This window comes from Odocoileus virginianus, chromosome 9 (assembly GCF_023699985.2).
Source record: "Odocoileus virginianus isolate 20LAN1187 ecotype Illinois chromosome 9, Ovbor_1.2, whole genome shotgun sequence".
Taxonomy (NCBI): Eukaryota; Metazoa; Chordata; class Mammalia; order Artiodactyla; family Cervidae; genus Odocoileus; species Odocoileus virginianus.
Window position 1 is genome coordinate 30,147,769 of NC_069682.1, and position 23,521 is coordinate 30,171,289.

Sequence of the window (23,521 nt, forward strand, 5' to 3'; positions counted from 1 at the left end):
CAGGCAAGGATACTGGAGTAGGCTGCCATTTCCTTTTCAAGGGGATCTTCCCGAACCCAGGGATCAAACTCACATCCCCTGCATTGGCAGGAGGATTCTTTACTGCTGAGCCAGCAGGGGAGCCTGATGAAGGAAGCACCACAGGTTTAAATAAATCTAAACAAAATGCGAAAATCACGTAATGTACAAATAATTCTGACTTAATGTTTTTTTTATTTAAGGCATAGAGCATGATGATTTGATTGATGTATGTTGTGAAATGATTACCACGTAAGTTCAACTAATGTCCATTTTCTCATTCAGAAACAATAAAAAGAAAAGGAGAAAAGAAGAAAGGGAAAAATAAACTGTTCTCTTTGTGAAGAGGACTCTTAGGATCTACTCTCTTAGCGATTTACCTGTATATCATACAGCAGTGTTAGCAATAGTCATCATGTTGTATGTTATATCCCTTATAGTTATTTATTGTATAAGCAGAAGTTTATACCTTTTGACCACCTTCCTACAATTCCCCTTCCCCACCCCCCACCTCTGATAACCACAAGTCTAATCTGTTTTTCTATGAGTTTGTTTTTTTGGGGGGGTTCTTTGTTTGTTTAGATTCCACATATAAGTAATAGCATGCAGTATTTATCTTTTTCTCTCTGACTTATTTCATTTAGCATAAGGCCTTCAAGGTCCATTCGTGTTGTTGCAAATGTTAATGTTTTAAGTGAGATAATACAAAAAGTCATTGTCATTTTTTTGAGAGTCCCAGAACATCCATCCTAAAGCCATTCTACTGAAATGAGAAATTCGCATTGCCATCTCCTTATGTCACAGACATCAGATCTTCACCGATGATGGTCAACACTCATATTTAAACTTCAGTGTTAGATGAATTGGGCTTCCCTGGTGGCTCAGATGGTAAAGAATCTGCCTGCAATGCGGGAGACCTGGGTTCAACACCTAGGTCAGGACGATCCCCTGAAGACCATCTGTGTTCTCTGGGAGCATAAAATCTAACCTTGAGGTTAAGAAATATTCACTGAGTGTCCAGCCTATGGCAGGCATTGGAAGCACAATTGTAAGAGGTGGTTTCTCGCTCTACAACTTTACTGTTTGGTGTGTAAGATAAGACCTGTGTAGAAGATACAGAGCATTATAAAGAGATCAGTGTCAACTCCTTATGAAGTAACATACATAGTGAATGCTACAGGGTTTCTCAGGGGAGAATCTGGTGAGCTTAATAAGCGTGGTTGGGGAATCATTTATTCCATCCAACAGCAGCAACCAGGAACCTGAAGGTCTGTTTATTTGACTTCTCATCCCATTCAGGTGGCTTCACCTAATGGAGCTTTTCTATCAGCCTGCACCCCTCGCCAGGCAGTTGATCAGTTCCTCCTTGGCAACCCTAACACTTCTGTTCTTTCTCTTTTCCTCTGCTGAAGTGCCTAGGATGCAATGCAGTTGTTGGCATGTCTGTCTCTCCTTGGAGATTCTGACTCGTGGGAACAATAGGTTTTGTCTTGTTTATCTTTGAATCCCTCCTGCCCCATAGAGTACCTAGAATGTTGTGAGTGTTCCCCCTCCGCAAAAGTGTTCACTGCATGAGTCAATAGAGGAATGAATGAATTCACCAGGTACAAGTTGAGCCCTGAAGAGAGGTTACAACATTGCATTTTTTAAAGTATATTTTTGGCTATGTCCGGTCTTAGTTGTGGCACATGGGATCTTCAGGATCTTGTTTGTTTGCAGCACACAGGATCTCTATTTGCAGCATGTGGAGCTCTAATTGTGGCATGCAAACTCTTAGTTGCAGCATCTTGGACCTAGTTCCCTGACCAGGGATTGAACCCGGGTCCCCTGCATTGGGAATATGGAGTCTCAGCCACTGGACCACCAAGGAAGTCCCTTGCATTTTTAAAATAACACAGAGACCTCTATCAGCATGTAGTCATCAAAAATAAAGAAAATTAAGTAGCCCTAGAATAGGAATTCTGTTTGCTTTAGGAGAGGAAGTTATTTTCCGGGTGCCACTGGTCTTTATTAAACTGCCCTTAGTTTAAGCCTCTGGATTTTCCACTTCCTCTGGGGCACTAGTTAGCAGAAATTATGGTGCAGTGCAGTTGGAATTATGGGTTAGAGTCTAGTCTTTGCCAGATAGAGTCGTTCGATTTGAGGCCCGCCCTCTGATTTTCTTCATATGCAAAGTAGAAGTAATTATACTTCATTTACCCACCAAAAGCTGTTGACCTTCTGACTCAGAAGGGATCTTGAAGTCTGTAATTCACTGGAGGCACAGAAGAAATGGCTGGGGGGAGAGATGCGTGTAGGAAAAGAGGAACTTGTAAAGATGTCTTAGGCATTGCAATTCCTCCACAGACATCGTGCCCCAGCCATCAGCATCATGACGCAGTACACATTTGTTTTCTGCTTAACTGCCTTTGGAGTACCTCCAGCACTGCTTTCTGTAAAGTAGAGATTTGCACCCCCACCGCAGATGTGTTAAACCCAGTATCTCCCTGTTGAGCGACAGTCTTGTCTCTGTATGGCTCCTTCACACCCATTGGCTACATCAGCTTTTTTTTTTTTTTTTCCTTTGGCAACACCATTTGGCATGAGGGATCTTAGTTCCCTGACTAGGCATCAAACCCATGCCCCCTGAAGTGGAATCATGGAGTCTTAACCAGTGGACTGCCAGGGAATTCCCTCCATCAGCAATTTGATCTCAGATATACTTTTTTCTTTTTTACTTTTTTTGTATTTTTTTTTAATTTTTATTTTGTATTATAGTATAGTTGGTTTACAATGTTGTGTTGGTTTCAAATATACAGCAAAGTGATTCAGTTATACATACACGTATGTCTATTCTTTTTCAGATGCACTTTAGAAGTCTAGGTTCCTAAATTTTCTTTGGTGGAACATAGCTTCCTTTACTTCCCTTTCTATCTACTTAAACCCCATGATTGACCATCTGAGTCATTTCTGAATAAGGAATTTCAATTTCTTTGACTCTTGAGCCATCCTTCCATTCCACTTGCCCCGCTTGGTTCCATGCTGTGAGCCACTTCCCTAACCTCATGTTAACACAGTGGGAAGGTGTAGGGAGTTGATATAAGAGCTTTAGTTCCCTGGTGTCAATTAGGTCTGGTTTCAAATTGTGTCTGACACAGTTACATCTTCTTAATACCTTCTTGGTTTACTATTTTTCAGCTCAATTTTTAGAAACCATGTGGCGTTTTAGAAAATCTTCCAGAAGGTTTTAATTCTTCAACTCTGTATTTCTGAGTATTCTGTATAGCTTTGTTAAAAATGTGGCAGAGGGGGAATGTTTCGTTTTTTGGCCGCACCACACAGCATGCAGAACTTCCCTGGCTAGGGAACAAACCTGTGCCTCCTGCAGTGGAAGCACTGAGTCTTAACCACCAGACAACCAGGGAAGTGCTAAATAAAAATGCAGTGTTTTAGATTTGGATCAGACTGGCCATTTGTGTTTTTACTAAGCCCCACCCCCAGCAACTGAATCTGATGTAAAACAAAATTCGAGCATCACTGCCATAGAATGCACTCTCTTCAAGTGGAGATTCCCATTCCTGAGTATGAGGAGTTGTTAATGAGATAAAGGAAAATTTGCATTGTGTTCTAGGGGTCAGTGATTCTTAATTGAAGATGTACGTCAGGCATGGTGATTAAAAAAAAAAAAAAAATCTGTGGTTTGGCTCCACCTGCTGGCATTTCAGTGCAATACTTTTCAGGTGGGGCCCAGAACCCTTTTTTTTTTTTAAGTATCACACACAGGCCATTCTCTTTGGTATACGATGGTCTGATACATCTGCAGTGGAAATAAATGCATGCTGGGGATAGCAGTATTCCAGTTTAAGTTAGTAACTTATTAAATATAAGGGCAATATTGGAGTTGTTGTTTAAAGAATTTATAGGTGTCACATTCCTGTTCAGAGTATGGATTTTAGAGGACTGTTAAGGGTTGTCCCCTGGATAATGTTCTGTGCAATCTTTGTTGCATGATTTGTACATCTTACAGGAGTGTTTATAATAGTGAACAATGGAAAGGTTAAGTAAGTGGTTATATTAATGACGCATCCATGTTGTTAAATATTATGTAGTGATTGAATACTAAGCTTGTTACATGCGTAGTTGGGAAAACCACTTATAAGTGAAAGCAGCATATAAAATTTGACTTAAGATATGATTACAACTGTGTAATTCGTACAGAATAGATATTAAACTTAAATTCACCCAAATAAAATTGTAATTGAGATCTCTGAAAAAAAATGAATTTATAGATGTAATATCTCATAAGTCTACAATATGATGCTGTATCTTCCCTCAATGAAATCACAGTTAAGTTCAGAGTCACCAGTGGTAGTTTACATTCAGCTCAAGACAGCAAGCCTTAAAATAGCCTTAATGACCCATGCAATGCATTTTCCTAGGAACAGACTCTGGACTTAATAGTGCCTGAAGCCATCCATCAACAGTCATCTGGTGCACTGGTGTGTTAGGAAGCGGTGCCAGCAATGTGTTTCTTCCTGTCAGTTACCCAGCCACACAGAGAATTAATGCTGCCTGCTTTAATTAGCCAAAGTGAGGAAGGAGATTGACTTTTCAATTGTTCCTGCTTCTTCAAAATACTTGTCTTTTTCTGACTGTACAGTAGCAATGGCAAACTGCCTTGGCAAATTAAAAATCATCTCCTAAGGTTTCTCCTGTGTTTTTGATGTGTCATAGCCTGAGCCAGGGTATCACTGGATGAGGGGCTCAGACCCTCAGATGCTGCTTCCTGCCACGTGACTGTCCATGACCTTGAATGAGACCCTAAGTTGCTGGGCTTCATCTTTTTCGTTTTGAAAATGAGAGGCATGATTTGCTCATGAAAGGCTGTTTTAGCTCTCAACGTCACGATGATGAAATGTTATGTTTCAGCATAGTTCACTGAGATTTCTCACCTAGTAAAAGGGCCTTTGGAAAATATATAATGAGACTTTCGGGAAAGGAATGGGCCCTCACAGTGGGGGAGGGGAACCTTGTGAATCTAGACCTGGCCACAGCTTGAGGGATCAGCTCATGTTAGAATTCAGAGGCATCCACAGATCTGTTACCTCCCGTACACGGATGCGAGGGAGAGAGAGGCAGGGTGACATCCAGGAACTGGGGACTCTGTTCTGTCATAGCTTCCTGGAACTAGGCCAGGGGCTTAGTCAGGTTCATGAACTGAGGCGGCGTGATCAGGCTGTATGAAAGTGAAGATGCCAGCTCACCCCGTTTTCCTCCTTCGTGCCCTATTACTCAGGGACTGTGCCCCTTTCCTGAGAGAGAAGGCCTGGTTGCGGGGAGGGGGGCGGCCCGGGGATGAGCTTGTAGCTGGGAAGCAACAGGGAAACCTCCAGTTTGTGCTTTCAAAGTACTCGCTGTTGCTTTGGCAACCCAGTGGTGCCTGCTTAGCCCTGGACCTCGTTCATTCTAAAAGTAGGGCTGTAATTTTTTAAATGTTTATTTTACATTGGAGTTTAGTTGATTTACAATATTAGTTTCAGGTGAATAGCAAAGTAATTCAGTTATACTTGCATGTATATCGACTCTTTGTCAAATTCTTTCCCCATTATTACAGAGCATTGAATAGAGTTCCCTGTGCTATACAGTAGGTCCTTCTTGATTAAAACAGTAATTATTGATCTTTGGCTCAAGGAGCACTTCACTGGTATTTCCCCTGACCCTGCCTCCCAGCTCCCAGATAAGCCAGTCTTACTGTTACTTGGGGGTTAGGTTTAGAAAAGTTGATGGGCACTGGGTCACACAGACCGTTCATGGCCAAGGATAGACTGACTGTCCAGGCTTTCCCTGTAATATAATGACTATCTCTTGTTTCCCACAGAACCACTGGGAAGAGCCCTGACCTGTCATGAAGCACAGCTCAGTATTCTTAGGAATTTTGTGATTTCAATATTCCTTTTCAGATTGTTTCCAATTCTAATGTTCTCTACAACTTGTTCAAGATATTTTTGTTTGTTTTAATTTAATTTTTATTTTATATTGGAGCATAGTTGATTTACAATGTTGTGTTTATTTTAAGTGTTAGTTATACGTCTAGGCTTAGCTGATACATATCTGCCCAGGATGACAACTTCTGTTTGTCTATAAGGCCTGTCTGCAATTGTCTGAAGTTCATAGTAAATATACACTTAAGCAAATTCATCAACTTTTCTAAGCGTAACCCGCACGTCTTAATCAGTAAACTGATTCAGTTAGAAAGATCTGTCTAGTCAAGGCTATAGTTTCTCCAGTAGTCATGTATGGATGTGAGAGTTGTACTATAAAGAAGGCTGAACGCCGAAGAATTGATGTTTTTGAACTATGGTGTTGGAGAAGACTCTTGAGAGTCCCTTGAACTGCAAGGAGATCCAACCAGTCCATCCTAAAGATCAGTCCTGGGTGTTCATTGCAAGGACTGGTGCTGAAGCTGAAACTCCAATACTTTGGCCACCTGATGCGAAGAGCTGACTCATTGGAAAAGACCCTGATGCTGGGAAAGATTGAGGGCAGGAGGAGAAGGGGATAACAGAGGATGAGATGGTTGGATGGCATCACCAACTCGATGGACATGGGTTTGGGTGAACTCGGGAGTTGGTGATGGACCGGGAGCCTGGCGTGCTGTGGTTCATGGGGTCGCAAAGAGACGCAACTGAGCAACTGAACTGAACTGATTCTTTTTCAGATTCCCACATAGGTTATTACAGAATATTGAGTCAAGTTCTCTTGTGCTATACAGTAGGTCCTTGTTGATTATCTATTACATATATAGTACTGGATATATGATAATCCCAAACTCCTGATTTATCCCTCCCCACAACCTTTCCCCTTCAGTAACCATAAGTTTGTTTTCAAGGTCTGTGAGTCTGTTCCTGTTTTGTAAGTAAGTTCATTTGTATCATTTTTTTTAGATTCCACATATAAATGATATCATATGGTATTTGTCTTTGACTTATGTCACTTAGTGTGATAATCTCTAGGTTTATCCATGTTGCTGGATATGTACATATATAACACCACAGCTTCTTTATACATCTGTCAATGGATGTTTCAGTGCTTCCATGTCTTGGCTGTTGTAAATAGTGCTGTTATGAACATAGAGTTGCATGTATCTTTTTGAATTGTTGTTTTCTCTGGATACATGCCCATGAGTGATATTTTAATGTGTCCATTAAGATATTTGAAATGTATACAGTGAAAAACAGGTGGCCCACTGGCACAGCCACTTGATTTAGATCATGAAGTGCATAAGTAGTAGATTTTCTTTATGCTCTTATAAGGGGCATAAAGTTAGTAGGGAGGAACCCAGTGATGGTGGCCTCCATATTAATCCATGTGTGACTCACTTGGGAAGCTCCCCTTTCACCAAGAACAGAATACGGATACAAACCAGGTTATTTTTTTCATTTATTTTTAATAGTTGCTTTACAGTATTGTGTTGGTTTCTACCAAAGATCAACATGGCAAACCAGGCTATTTTTAAGCTTGAGGCAGATCTCAATTTGGGAAGAACACAGAGAAAAAGAGGAGATAAGGACCACACAGTAGAAAAGAAAAACATTCTCTAGTTTCTGAGTAATTGGCATAATGTTGTATTGTTTTTTAAGAGAAAACCCTAGAAAAAAAATAAATTTTTGGATAAACTTGCTTAAGTGTATATTTATAACAGACTTCAGACAATTACAGACAGGCTGCTATTGTATTTAGGGGCCTTAGAGACAAACAGAAGCTACCATCCTGGGCAGAGATGTATCAGTTGAGCCTAGACTTGTGAGAAAAGGAGGTGTTATATTATATTGTATAGAAGATTTCTGAGCCACTCACCCATGGAAAGAATAAGTGGCAATTGATATAAAACCCTGAAATACACCATCTGTAATTTGTTGTTATTCAGTTGCTCAGTTGTGTCTGACTCTTTACGACCCCATGGACTACACACGCCAGTCTTTCCTGTCCTTCACTATCTTCCCAGAGTTGGCTCAAACTCATGTCCCTTGAGTCGGTGATGCCATTCAACCATCTCATCCTCTGTTGTCCCCTTCTCCTGCCCTCAGTCTTTCCCAGCATTCGGATCTTTTCTAGTGAGTCAGCTCTTTGTACCAGGTGGCCAAAGTATTGGAGCTTCAGCATCAGTCCTTCCGATGAATAGGGCTGATTTCCTTTAGGATTGATGGATTTGATCTCCATGCAGTCCAAGGGACTCTCCAGATTCTTTTCCAGCACCGCAATTCAAAAGTATCAATTCTTCAGTCCTAAGCCTTCTTTATGGTCCAGCTCTCACATCCATACGTGACTACTGGAAAAACGATAGCTTTGACTACACAGACCCATGTCGGCAAAGTGACAGCTTTGCTTTTTAATATGCTGTCTAACTTTTCTTCCAAGGAGCAAACGTCTTTTAATTTCATGGCTACAGTCACCGTCCACAACGATTTTGGAGTGATTTGTAATTTTCTTACATATAATCATGCTTCTGTTGCAACAAGATATGTTGGGCATATTTTTCATTCCATAATGGAGGTTCCATTTTTCTTAATTCTTTTGTTGTCTATAAAAAGATCTAGATTAAAAGTTCTCTCTAGGACTATCCTCATGGCTCAGCTGGTAAAGAATCCACCTGCAATGCGGGAGACCTGGGTTCAATCCCTGGATTGGGAAGATCCCTTGAAGAAGGGAACAGCTACCCACTCCAGTATTCTGGCCCGGAGAATGCCATGGACTGTATAGTCCATGGAGTTGCAAAGAGTCGGACATGACTGAGCGACTTTCACACACACAGGACTATCCGTAGCTATTGTTGAAAAAGCTGGAATTTTTATTTAAGGAGGTACTTAGAAAAGAAAACTCTCTTCAAATTCTCTTGGCTTTGAATGACTCTTGTCTATTCTAGATAAACTAACTTGTCCTCAAAGGAAAATGAATTATCAATATTTAAGGTATACAACATGCTGTATGTTTTTATTGACACTTTCAAAAATCGAATTTTAAATAATTTCACACGTGGAAGAAACCCTGGAATAAACGTACCTTGCTGCCAAGAATACCTTCTTGAAGGTGTCACAACTAACTTGGATAAGTTTATATATACTTGATTAGAAAAGAAAAATGCTCAGATCATTTGAGCATCACAGTCCATTGTTTAACTTGTATTTTGAATGTTAGAGGTATGGGATTGAAGATATGGAATCTGCTCCCTCCATGGGTGCACTGCAGATTACTCATAGCCTGAACAGTTATGGGAAACCCAGCACACCTGAATTTAAATAAAATGACTAAGATACACAGGGGGAAGTAGGTACATTGTAATTCATTTCTTCCAAATTCTTCTATTACACATGGGAAGGGGGAAAAATCCTATAAATCTAGGGCTACTTGGATGCTTAAAATGTTTTAATTTTTAGCATTTCTTTTTGAAAGTAAAAAGATTTAATTTTGTTGGATGGATAGATAATGGTATAGATATAGCTGGAGATCTCTCTATATATTTATCTATTCCTGAAACCCTTTACCTGATTTTTTTTCTGCCAGGAGTAAAACACACATAACCACTGAGTCTATGATGCCCTGTGCTGAGAAATTTCTACAGGCATACCTGAAATTCTAATAAAAATTCCAATAAGACAACTTTTGAGAACCATAAATAATTAAGAAAACTTCAGGGACCCATGGTAGGGACTGACTCTCTTAAAATGCATTGACAAATTATTAGGACCGTCCTCCAAGGCAACACTGGAAGTACATGAGGAAGACAGTTCATCACTTTTAGAGTCAAGCAATGTTTTTAATTTTAAAATTTTATCTCACAGGTTGATCATGATCTATTAAACTTTGCTTTGAATGTCTCTGGGCTATTCCAGATAAACTAACTTGTCCTCAAAGGAAAATGACTTATCAGTATTTAGAGCATTCAGAATAGTACACATTTGATTTTGTTGACACTTTAAAAAATTGAATTTTAAATAATTTCAAACAGTGGAAGAAACCCTGGAATAAACATACATTTTATTTTCCAAGAATACCATCTTGAAGGTGTCACGACTAACTTGGATAAGTTTGTATATGCTTTGTTAGAAAAAAAATCACTCCATCACTCCAGTTACTTGAAGATCACAGTTCATTTTTTAATTTGTATTTTTTAAAGATTTTTTGACATGGACCATTTTTAAAGTCTTTATTGAATTTGTTACAATATTTTTCTCTTTTATGTTCTGGTTTATTTGACCAGCTCCTAGCTCCCCAACCAGGGATCTTAGCTCCCCAACCAGGGATTGAACCCACACCCCATGCCTTGGAACTGGTTAAGTGGAAGTCTTAATCACTGGACCACCAGGGGTGTCCCTTTAATTTGTATATTAAGTATTAGAGGTGTGATATTTTTTTTTCTCTTTTTGTTACCAATCTGATTACTGAAAGGCTGATTCTCCTTGACTCTCTAGAATAAGTCCTTCTGTTTAAACACTAACTACAGCATGCACCATCACATATAATGCATCTCCTTTCTAAAACATAAGTGCCATTAATAATATTATTGCTTCACTATTTCTCTCCTGCTAGGGTATCAGCTTCATAGAGCAAAAACTTTCTCTCTCTTGAGCTCCCATAAAGAGGACATATTGCATTCAGAAGAACTCAATAACTACACAATCAATTAAAGAGGAAATGGTTTGATTACTGAGCTAATTCTACCAAGTGTAAGTAGCTGACTCTTTGCGACCCCATGGATTATACAGTCTGTGGAATTCTCCAGGCCAAAATACTGGAGGGTGTAGCCGTTCCCTTCTCCAGGGGATCTTCCCGACACAGGGATCGAACCCAGGTCTCCCACATTGCAGGCAGATTCTTTACCAGCTGAGCCACCAGGGAAACTCAAGAATACTGTAATGGGTAGCCTATCCCTTCTCCAATGGATCTTCCTGACCCAGAAATTGAACTGGGGTCTCCTGCATTGCAGGTGGATTCTTTACCAGCTGAGCTACCAGGGAAGCCCAGCTCAGCTGCAGATAACAGAATTCAGAATTTTTATATCACTAGCATATCATCTAAAGGGCTTTCCCAGTGGCTCAGCAGTAAAGAATCTGCCTGCAGTGCAGGAGAAGACACGAGTTCAATCCCTGGATCAGGAAGATCCCCTAGAGGAGGGCATGACAACCCACTCCAGTATTCTTGCCTGGGAAGTCCCATGGACAGAGGAGTCTGGTGGGCTACAGTCCTTGGGGTCACAAAGAGTCAGACACAACTGAAGTGACCGAGCACTATCACCTAAGATTCCTAGAGCTTAGGATCTATAGTCGGGATTAAGAGACAATCAGTAATCTTATACCCTGTTTGTAGACAAGCACATCTTTCTGGAGGAAAATTTGTTAATATGTATCAAATCTTTGCAGATATAAGTGCCCTTTGATCTAAAAATGTATGTAAGGAAATAATTAAGGATAGAATATTTTTTTACTTGTTTATTTTTAAATTTTTTTAACTTTTTATGTTGGAGTATAGCTGATTAGCAATGTTGTGATAGTTTTAGGTGGTCAGCAAAGGGACCCAGCCATATATATAGTCATTCTCTCCAAACTCTCCTCCCAGGGTGGAATACTTTCATGTCATCATGTGAAAGTCGCTCAGTTGTGTCCGACTTCTTGTGACCCCATGGACTATACAGTCCAAGGAATTCTCTAGGCCAGAATATTGGAGTCAGTAGCCTTTCCCTCCTCCAGGGGATCTTCCCAACCCAGGGATCGAACCCAGGTCTCCCACACAGATTCTTTACTAGCTGAGCCACAAAGGAAGCCCAATACTTTAGATGTGTGCAATAGACTGTTTTTGTCCTCTGACCCCAAATTTATATGTTGAAACCCTAGCCCCGCCAAGTGAAGTTATTAAGAGGCAGGCCTTTGGGAGGTGATGAGGTCATGAGGGTGGAGCCCTCCTGAGTGGGAATAGTGCCCTAATCAAAGAGACTACTGGAGACGTACTAGTATTTTTGTTTTCTAGAAAGCTTGTGTATCATCTCTAAAATGTTAACTGATTGAAGTATAGATGACCTTTTCTTTCTCTGATTCACTATTTTGCAGTAAAATTTTTTAAAGAGAAAATTCAGTTAGGTATTTTTGGTGGGGGATAAGAATTTCAATGAAGAACTATAAACAAGTGTAAAAAGCTATAATGAAGGAACACTGAATTTAAATTATTTGAAAAGTTAGCACAAATATGAATAAGTGAAACTTTGAGAAGTTATGAAATAAGTCAGCTGTACAGTATTGTCATGAGATATTATGACATGTAATAGGAATTGTGGGAAGATTTAAGAATGAGTAGAACTAAATGAAAATGAAAGTGTTACAGAAGAGGCTATAGTCTGTCTTGATAACAATACAGTGTCTATAAAAACATGTGCTTTTGTAGCCCCAAAATACCTTGATTTGAATCCTGGATCCTTACTGTTTAGACTCACAAGTATAAGATTTTTATGGAGATTAAAAGGCTTTTAAACTCAGTTGTTTCTGTGTAATAAGTACACAATGAATTAAGCATTTCTTAGTTATTGTAGTCTAATAATATTTGAGAAAATAAGTATGTTTACCAAGCTAAGCCATATCTTTCTATTGCCACAGATATGCTCAAGTAAGTCACATTATTTGTACCCAGTAACCATCTGCTTTCTCTGAAACCTTAACTCACAGAAAGTCATGGGGAAGTTGGATATATCCCCGACTTGACTGAAAATGTCTTGAGCAGATCTTTGAGATGCCTTTACCAACAATCTTTAGAGTAACTACAAGTGTTAAAGTACTTAAACCAGGAGGCCATTAGGCGGATGTCTCTCATGACTTGATAACCTCCGTAAGCACACCTAAGCCAGAGCCTTGTACTTCTAAGTGCATGCTCACCCAGAAAATAAAATTTAGGTACAATCAATCACAAACAGCCAACCGGGTTTTCCCAAACAAGACAACCACTAAAGCTGTAGCCAGTCACACGATTTCCTTACTTTGCTGCTGTATCTTCTCTATGAACGCCTAGCTCCTGTTGGTTGGAATGCCCCTCAACACTTTTGGTTAGGTGCTACCTGATTTGTTTCGATGTTTGCTTGAATAAAACCTTGGGGAGATTCCCTGGTGATCCGGTAGTTAAGACTCTGCATTTCCACTGCAGGGGATGCGGATTCAATTCCTGATCGGCAAAACTAAGATCCCACGTGGTGCACAGCGAGGCAAAACTAAATAAATAATTTTAAAACCTTGGAAATGTTTATATGCCTCAGTTTGTCTTGTAACATAGATATTGTCAGAGTTTAATGGTAGGTGTTCAAATGATAACTTTGCATCTAAAAATACAACCCAGTTAATATTCAGCATTTGTCATGATTAGAAGAATATTCATCCTATAAGCTGATTTCTGCCTTCTTTCAGTTTGGATCCCTTAAGGATGCTGTTCTACCCTCTCCAGCACAGTGCCAGTTAGTCACAAACCTTGGGAAAATCTTACACCAATAAGTACGGGTAGCAACAAACATTTTTCAAGTGTCCAGAGAGTGACCAGACACAGTTTCATGTTCAGAACTTGCCACCCACAGCTCTCTGCACTGATTCATTCCCTGCCAGAACATTTGGTTTTGGTCCTGGAGATACTCTGCTCTGGTGTTTTGAAGGTTGTTTTCTTTTTTTTCTGTTGAAGAAAAACAGAACACTCTATGTGAAATAAACAATAACCAAGTCAGTACACAACAGACTTGCCTAAGTGTGGATCTCTAGAACTGTGTGGTCTTAACTGAAATCACAGCTGTTGGAGTGAAGAAGAAAGTGAAGATTACAGAATTAAAACAAAATATAATGTGTCTCTCCCTATTTGTCAGCCTGTACTTTATAAAGGCTTTCCTTGCACTTGTTTAGAATGCTCCCTGGGGTATTCTTTGTAGTGTATAATTTTCTAAATGAGTACAGAATAGACATTTTTATAACGGTGTAAATGCAAAGCAGTAGTTTGGAAGGGATACCCCTGTTGATTCCTCTTAATTCTTTCAGTCCTTTCCTTGTCGCAGAATAAAAATAGTAAGGAAAATCATGGTGGCCACATGTCAAAAAAAACCACTTGGAGTTAGAGATTCTGGATGATTCTGAGCTGCCAATTGTGGACTGAGACGTTTCATAGAACATTGTGCCTGGCCCCTGTCGAGATGGTCTTCCATCACCACACTTTTTATTTTGTTCTTTAAGTTTTTACTCTTTCAGAAAAATTGAAATAGTATAAATTAGGGAAAACCAACTAATAAATGGGACAGCCACATGGGTGAAACTTTAACAGATAAGCAAAGAGAATGAATGGAAATGTCAAGTTGTTATTCAGGAGTTGGAGGTAGCAGCTGTACAAAAAATGTGGCCAACCAATAGCTAAAGAGAGTGAGCAGGTATGTTTGAACCCAGCCTCTTATCAGCTGCCTTAGCTGAAGCTGCTGGGTCTACTGTAGACACAATTTTCCTGGCTAGCATCTCGATGGGCTTAAGGAAGGAACCCTGTATCCTGTAGCATCCTGCCCTGTGAAGTTTGCAGTGTTGATTTTAAACAAAATAGATGCCAAGATGTGTTAGAAAAAAGGAGTGAATTTTTTTTTTAGTATTTATCTCTTTGGCTGGTCTGGGTCTTAGTTGCAGCACGTGGAATCTTCGTGGCATCATGCAGGATCTTTCCTTGTGGCGCACAGACTCTCAAGTTGTGACACACAGGCTCAGTAGTTGTGGGGCATGGACTTAGTTGCTCCATGGCATGTGGGATCTTCGTTCCCTGACCGGGGATTGAACCCCCGTCCCCTGTATTGCAAGGCAGATTCTTCACTGGACCACCAGGGAAGTCCCAAGGAGTGAATTTTGATTGACTTGACATTTTCCTAGTTTTCTCTGAAAAGTATATAGGAATTTTGTATAATGAAATAATCTTTGGTTGCAAATGACTTTGATATCAAAATAATGTAGATTAAACTTGTGTTTTTCATTTGCAATATAGACCTCCCCCCCAATGATTTGCTTAAGGCAACTGTTTAGTCTTCTTGGCCTCCCATAACAAAATGGCATCGTCAGCATGGCTTCAACAGAAGAAATGGGTATTCTCAGAGTTCTGATCCCAGACTGTTTCTGGTGAGGCCTCTCTCTTTGGCTTGTAGGCGGCCACCTTCTCCCTGTGTCTTCACATGGCCTTTTCTCTGGGGTCTCCTCTTTCTCTTCTAAGGATACCAGTACCATCAGATTAGGGCCACACCCTTATGACCATCTCTAAGCAAACCCTAAGTCCTAACAACTAACAACTGAAGAAAAAACAAATTTAGGCATTTTAGTTTCTTCTTAAAACTTGCTTGCTCCTGAATTTATACCATAAGATTCTAAATAACTTAAGAATTACAGTTCTCCTGCTTGGTAAGACTAATCAGTAGTAAAATTGAATATAGACAGTTCTGTTCTTCTTAAGAGGCTGACTTAATTGAAAACGACTTCACCTTTCTTCTCAGGCCGGGAGACAGCTATTCTAAAACCCAGAATAAAGTGCAGCACTTTCTCGCCATATTGGTTTCTTCCCCAGTGACCTGGAGGAGCTGCAGTGCCTTTTGAAGATGCCATTCTCGGGAGAGACAGCTCCATGGGGAAAATGAAGCCAGTACACTTTTATTGAAAGCGGAGTTTTATTTTTATGGCTGCGCTGGGTCTTCACTGCTGCACACAGGTTTTTCTCTAGTGGGGCAAGCGGGAGCTACTCTCTACTTATGGTGCCTGGGCTTCTCATTGTCGTAGCTTGTCTTTTTACAGATCACAAACTAAAAGGCGTGCAAGCTTCAGTAGTTGTGGTGATGGGCTCAGTGGCTGTGGCTCACCAGCTCTAGCACTGGCTCAATAGCTGTGGCATGAGACTTAGTTGCCCTGTGGCATATGGAGTCATCCTGGACCAGGGATGGAACCCGTGTCTTCTGCATTGGCAGGTGAATTCTTACCTACTGCTCTACCAGGGAAGTCCAGAGAAGGCTTTCCTAATACTGAATGATGGCAGACTGCACCAAAATTACAGATATTATCTCTCTTCTTTGTATAGAATTTCTCCTTTGATGACTTCCCTGGTGGTTCAGACGGTAAAGCGTCTGCCTACAATGCAGGAGACTCGGGTTCGATCCCTGGGTTGGGAAGATCCCCTGGAGAAGGAAATGGCAACCCACTCCAGTACTCTTGCCTGGAAAATCCCATGGATGGAGGAGCGTGGTAGGTACAGCCCATGGGGTCGCAGAGAGTGGGACACAACTGAGTGACTTCACTTTCACTTTCTCCTTTGGTAAGTTTATCTATTGGATGCTTGCTTTTCCTGGTGACTGGTAATTAACCCTTTATATGACCTTAGGTCCAAAGTGATGAGCTCTCTGATAAACAGATTGGAAAGGTGCTATATGTCTTCCTACCCATAAAGATAGATCTATGTATCATTATTATTCTGAACTTCACCAGGCACACTGATTTTGTAGCTTTGAGTACTGCCTGATTTCAGCATTCAGAAATAATGTATTTCAATTCAGTTTTTTAAGGTGAATATAATATTTTAAGGATTACCATTATCTACTCCCCAAAACACTTTTGCAAGAGCTTATCTACTTTTTTTTTGAGCTTATCTACTTTTTAATCATCTATGAAAAAAATGAAAAATCAGATATTCCTTATCTTTTGCTTCATAAATAAATTTAACATATCAGGATTGTAACTCATTTCAGTGGTGTTTAAGGAGATACTATTTCAAATTTTGTTTTAAGCATACGCTTCTTTGCTTGATTCTTAATTAATATAGCTATTTTCAATTTCATAAGTATATATGTATACTTGCACTTACATGTATGCATATCAATCATATAAAACAAAATCCTAATGAGACCAGCCTTAGTTCCTTAATGGTTCATCCATTTGATTTTTATGGGCCCTGGAACCATGGTAACAGAACGTTGCCTTGAGTAGGTGCTGGATAAGCTCCTGATGATTGATTCCGCTAACAGAAAGGAATCAATCCCTTAACCATTATTAATGTATACCTAGCACTTTGGTAAAGGCTTGGAGGCTGGCGTAAAAAATAAATAGGCATATAAATCATTTGCCTGAAAAGGGTTATAACCTAGTTGAAAGATCATCTCAGGAAAGTAGGTTAAAATGTTCCCAAATATATAAGCTCTATTTGTATATATACTATAATAGACACATCTGTGAAATTGCTGTAGAAAATTCAAAACAAGATGGGGAATGGTAGTTTTAAGGACACCATCTTTTTTTAACTTTTTATTTTATATTAGAGTATAGCCAATTAACAGTGTTGTGATCTTTTCAGGGGGACAATACAGGGACTCAGCAATACATATACATGTATCTAGTCCCCCCCAAACTCCCCTCCCTTCCAGGTTGCCACATAACATAGAGCAGAGTTCTCTGTGCTACGCAGTAGGTCATTAAGGCCATGATCTTTTAAAACTGAGGGACAGTGGTTTTAAATCTGTTATCTCTGTGATGATGCTCATGACATTCCCACATGGCATGGCTAGCTTCCTATAAATCCATGACCATGACTCTCAAGTGGGCTTTAGTCCTGCTTGGCGGTCCCACCATAGTTGCTTCCCTTGTTCATCTAGTCTTCCACACTCTGGATTACTTCACTGAGTTTTTTCTTCTCTTCTAAAACCTCCAATACCTTCTGCCTTATCTTTACTCCCACCTTTCTGTTCCACTGGGATAGGGAAACAATTAGAGGAGGACATCGCATCACTTCTGTGGCCAGAATTTGCCCTTGTTCATGCTGCCTCCTTGCCTCTGTCTGGGGCCCCGTCCTCCACTTACACACTGGATCTCACTGCCTCCTCTGCCAAAGCAAAAACAACATTCTAGCACTTCTGTCCTCTGGTTCATAGATCATCACATTTTTTTCCTCCCTCTCTACTGACTCATTCCCAACAGCACTGATTTTTGTTATTTCTCCTACTTTAAATGAAAAAAAAAAATCTTGACTCACTTTTCCTACCACCAGTCACCCCATTTATTTCTTCCCTTTGTTGAAAAATTCCTTAAAAGAATTGTCTATACTTACTGTATCCAGTCCCCTCCTTTTAATCTCTCTTAACTCCAATATGACCTTATCTCTAGCAAGCAGCTGAGTGGGCTCTGGTCAACAGTGACCTCCAGGTTGTGAATCCATGTGGCAGGTGCCAGCGTTCAGTATTTGACTGATGAGCAGTATCTGACCCAGTTGACCACTTCCTGCTCCTCGAGACACTTACCTCCTGGAAACCAGGAGTTGTTCTCCACTTCGCAGTTGTTCTCCACTCTTTGGAAGTTGAGGCAGTTTTGTAGTTCGAGTGCCCTCACGTATGTTGATTTCCTTGGCAGTATCATCCAGATTTACCACCTAATATCTTTTTTTTTTTTTTTTGACCATGCTGCAAGACATGGGGGATCTTAGTTCCCTGAGCAGGACTTGAACTCACGCTCCTTTTAGTGGAAACACAGAGTCTTAATGACTGGACCGACAGAGAAGTCCCTGCCACCTTGTGTCTTTAGCCCAGATCTTTCCGTCAGACTTTCAGATCTTGAGCCCTCTTCCAAAGTCTACTTGGATGCTTCATATTATCTCAAGCTGTACACATTCAAAACATGTAAAACTTTGGTATAATCTATAAAGATATCGAATCACTAATTGCACACTTGAAACTGACACAATACTGTAAGTCAACTATACTTCAATTTAAAGGAAATGTAAAATTTTCTATTTTTGCCTCCTATGCACTTAACCCTCCCCTGTGTATCACCTGATGAGTACATTATCCTTCTCGTAGCTCAGACCCAAAGCCTTTGGCATCATTGTCAGCTCTCTTTCACACCCTTATCCAATCTATCAGCAGATTTAGTTGATTCTACTTTGAAAACACAAAGAATTGGACCTTTTTTTTCTTTTTTACCACTTCTATTGCTGCTGCTCTGATTTAAACACCATCATCTCTTCACATGAGTTACTGTGAGCATCTCCAACTGATTCTCCTGTTTTTACTTCGAAGTCCCCAAATCTTTTCCGTTCACCAGCCATCACAGTCCTTTTAACATGTCAGACCACATCACTCCTCTGCTGACAACCCTCCAGTGATTTTCATCTCACTTAGGATAAAAGCCACACATCTTAACTCGGAGCTACAAAGTCAGGTATCACCTGAGAGCTCTGACCTCATCTTTGTTAGCTCCCCTGGTCCCCTGCACTCCGCTATTCTCAGCTCCTGTCGTCTCCGAGCTCATCCGACCTGCTCCCTACTCAGGGCCTCTGCGCTGGCTCCTCCCTCTGCCTGGAGTTCAAGCGCCGGCATTCTCTTACCTCTTCGTGCGTTTATCCAAACACTACCTCCTCAAGGCAGGCTCTCTGTACGGCCCTGGAAAATTGTCCCTGCCCTGGCTCCTGGCAGCCCGGCTTTCCCTACCATGTTTTCCACAGAATTTGTCTCTTTCTAACATGTTGTATACTTTATTTGATTATCATGTCTATTATTTATAATCTGTCTCTCCCCCTCTAGAATGTAAGCCCTGAGAGGTCAGGAATCTTAGTTTCTGTCGGTCATTGATGTAATCCAACTGTCCAAAACAGTGCCTGACACATAAATAATGGATGGATGGATGGACAGATGGGTGGGTGGGTGGGTGGGTGGGTGAATAAAGAGATAATTGAAAACTCAAAAGAGGCTTTCCCTAAACACCTCATTTCACACTGCCAGTCTGTCTTCTTCTGGTGGTCACTCTATTCATATAACTTTGTTTTACTCTATTCCTTATTTGAAATCAACTATCTTGCTTATGATATCTCCTCTACTAGAATATAGGTTAAACTTTGTGAGGGTAAGAACCTGAGATAGTAAGCATGTACTTAATAAATATTCATTAAATTAATCCATTTTAGACAGGAAACTTGAATTTCTCAAATCAGTTAACTACATATGTAAATTTTATTTTATGACAAATCTGTGATTATTTGCTTATTCAGTCTGACTCATTGTTCAGTTATCAGGATATATAAATAGTTGTTACATCCTTTTTATCACTGTGGTTTGCTTTGGTTTGCTATTAAAGACTTCTCAGGCACCCTTGATACTTTATATCTTTTAAAAGGTCAATGATAGGCAAGTATTAATAAAGCAGATAGCTCTGATCTTATTTCTGAAAGTACCTCACCATATCTTTGTCTGAGTAATTCCATTGTAAGTCTCAATGGTTATAGTCCTACTTGAGTCATTTAAAATCATAGAAAAGCATAGCAAGTTTTATAGGAAATTATTATGTACAAGAAAATGGATCAGAGACTCATTAAAATGTTAAACTGTCTTTTCTGCAGTCTCTTATAATAGACATCTGGGTCATTTAAATTCTTTACACTTTTCAATTTCTTTAAAAAATACTACAAGTTGGAAGTCCTTAATATTTAAGAAAAACCCATTGTAGACTTGAAAACAAACTATGGATTTCCCTTATATGTTATTAACTACTAATGGTCTCTGAATGAAAATGGAAAAACATAATTTGCTATTTAGCATAATAAAATGTATTAAGAAATGAAGAAATTGATGCCTGAAAATTCAAGTAACTATTAATCATCAGAATTCTATTTTTCTTATTTGAGTGAATTTCATTTTGCTTTTTAACAGTAGATATTCCATCATTAGCACATTTTTAATTAACTGTATGTAAACATTGTTGTAGCCATTAAAATGATTAGCTTCACTCTCAACTCATTAAGTTATTGTTTGGGAAGCAAGCTCAAAAGAAAGCCATGAATTTGTGATAATTTGTCTTATCCTATTTCATGACCAGAGATTTGGGGGTTTGGTTTTGTTTTTGAGCTTCCACATATAAGTGAGACCAGACAGTGTTTGTCTTTCTCTTATTTCACTTAGCCTAATGCCTTCCAAGTCCATCCATGTTGTTGCAAATGGCAGGATTTCCTTCTTTCTCATGGCTGAATAGTATTCCTGCGTGCGTGTGTGTGTATCTCACATCTTTATTATCCATTCATCTGTTGGTGGACACTTAGGATGTTTCCATGTCTTGACTATTGTGAATGATGCTGCTATGAACATGAGTCTAGATATCTCTTTGATGTAGTTTTGTTTCATTTTCTTTGGATATATGCCCAGAAGTGGAATTGCTGGATCCAAAGAAATTTGTTAGTTAATGATCCCCTACTTAACAATAATTATTTTCTGACAGCCTTAGGTCTAGTGATTCTAGAAGACTATGAAAAAATAATAATTGCTCCTGCTGTAAACTTAAAACATATCTCTGACTGGCACTTAGGGGCTTCCATGAGTCAGGCTTCCAAGGTGCCAGTGGAGCTTCTTTAGGTTGTGGGGAAAATCAAGTCCTGTGGCCCCAGAAGTGCCCACAATCCATCCCCCTGAACCTGCCAGCCGGGCTACTGTACTGCTTGCTGTGTAAAGCTCCTTATGTAAGGGAAGCATGGTTGGTCATAGAGTTGAGCCAGGTGGGGAGTCACACTCTGAACTGTAATCTTAATCTAAGAACATAAAATCATCATCTGTTGCCCTGGTTATTATATGCTAACCTTCACCACCTCTTTATTTTTCTTTTCTCAGTGTTCCCTCTTCCTACCACTCCAGTGTCTGAAAAGTTGATCATTGGGAAAAAGAGAAGAGTTTTCATAGGATCCTTTATAGAGTTGTACATTTAAAATTTAGATCTTCCGGCGAGGGTGGGATGTTTCAAGAGAACAGCATCGAAACATGTATATTATCTAGGGTGAAACAGATCACCAGCCCAGGTTGGGTGCATGAGACAAGTGCTCGGGCCTGGTGCACTGGGAAGACCCAGAGGGATTGGATGGAGAGGGAGGTGGGAGGGGAGATTGGGATGGGGAATACATGTAAATCCATGGCTAATTCATGTCAATGTATGACAAAAACCACTGCAATGATGTAAAGTAATTAGCCTCCAACTAATAAAAATAAATGGAAAAAAAAAATTTAGATCTTCCAGTGGTTTAAATATGTGTGTGTGTGTACACACACGTGCGCACATGCACTACACTTAAATTCTGTATGCTCCAAGGAATTTTTAAGAAGTCCCTGAGAGAGATGAGAGATCATGTCATTTAAAAAAAAAATCTTGGATTTATATTTTAGGGATCAGAAACTGTCTCCAATAGTGGATTGATTATACTCAGAAAATCCTATTTCTAGTAGTAAAACTGAGTCTAATTAAAACTGCATCTTAGGGAAAAGGGCACCAACGTATCCTGCAGGTTGCAGTTTAAAATGGCAGAGCCCATTTGGACAGTAGTTTGGAATAGAATTTTAAAAGGTCTTGATAACTCATGGCTTACTCATGCTACCTCTGGGAATCTGTCCCAAGGAGAGAATCCTAAATAGAAAGAGGCTTTTTGTACAAAGATTTTTCAAAGCAGAATATTTATCATAATGAAAAAACCTCTAAACCTAGACGTCAAAAAAGGGGTTGAATTACCAAGGTAATTTTTTAAATGGTAGAGTAAAAAGAAGTGTATCACAGGAAAAACTACTATGTTACTTTAAGAACTGGATATGAATTAGGTACATTATGGTTATAGCTATGGGAAACAAATTTCTATATTATTTAAAATGATATTTCCATTTTCCCCCTGAAATACCGTTTGCATTGTCACACGTTGACATATATACACCACCGCGTGTGAGATAGACAGCTCGTGAGAAGCTGCTGCTTAGCACAGGGAGCTCAGCTCAGTGCTCTGTGATGACCTAGGGGGCGGGATGGGGAGAGAGGGAGGCGTAAGAGGAAGGGGGCATATGTATACTTATGGCTGATCCCTGTTGTTGTGCAGCAGAAACCAACACAACATTGTAAAGCAGTTATCCTCCAAGGAAAAATAATTTTTTTAAAAAAACCAGGATTGTGTTTCAGTGGTAGAACTATTAGGCAACTTTTACTTTTCTTCTTTAAAGTTCATATTTCCATACAAGGAGCAGCCCTCTTCTACTATTAAAACTCGTAATGGATGTCACGAATTAGATGTCATGTCTTTCAGTCCCCTTCCTGTCTACTGTGCCTGTATCTAGAACCTGGACCTCTTTCCTGCATATTGTGGATGAATCTACGTAACCATGGCTCTAATAAACTCAGCCCTCACCCAGACAGTAGTCAGCTAGAACAGATTAACTATGGAAAATTCAGAAGTGAAGATGGGTTCTTTCTATTCCAGTTCCCCCTTTTCCTTCATGAGCAGTCCTGATGAAGAGCTCTTTGAATAGGAAGAAACAGCTCAGAAGAAATCCTCTTGCCCACATTGTGAAAGAAACCCAGTGCTAGTTAATGCCTCTTTTCACTATTTCTCAGTTTACCTGTTGTTTTTTTAACGTTGTGATTAAGCAGGTATTGCTTGACAGAGGACAAAATGTATCTGTACATTTGCAAAGCATCAAATAGTGAAGAATAGCTTACTGAATGTTATC

General features: G+C 39.8%; 1 protein-coding gene across 8 annotated transcripts in view; it reads left to right on the forward strand.

The window, feature by feature from the left end:
- Positions 1 to 23,521, forward strand: part of CACNB2 (calcium voltage-gated channel auxiliary subunit beta 2) — a 409,499-nt gene that overhangs the window by 334,143 nt on the left and 51,835 nt on the right. The gene's annotated exons all lie outside the window — the stretch shown is intronic.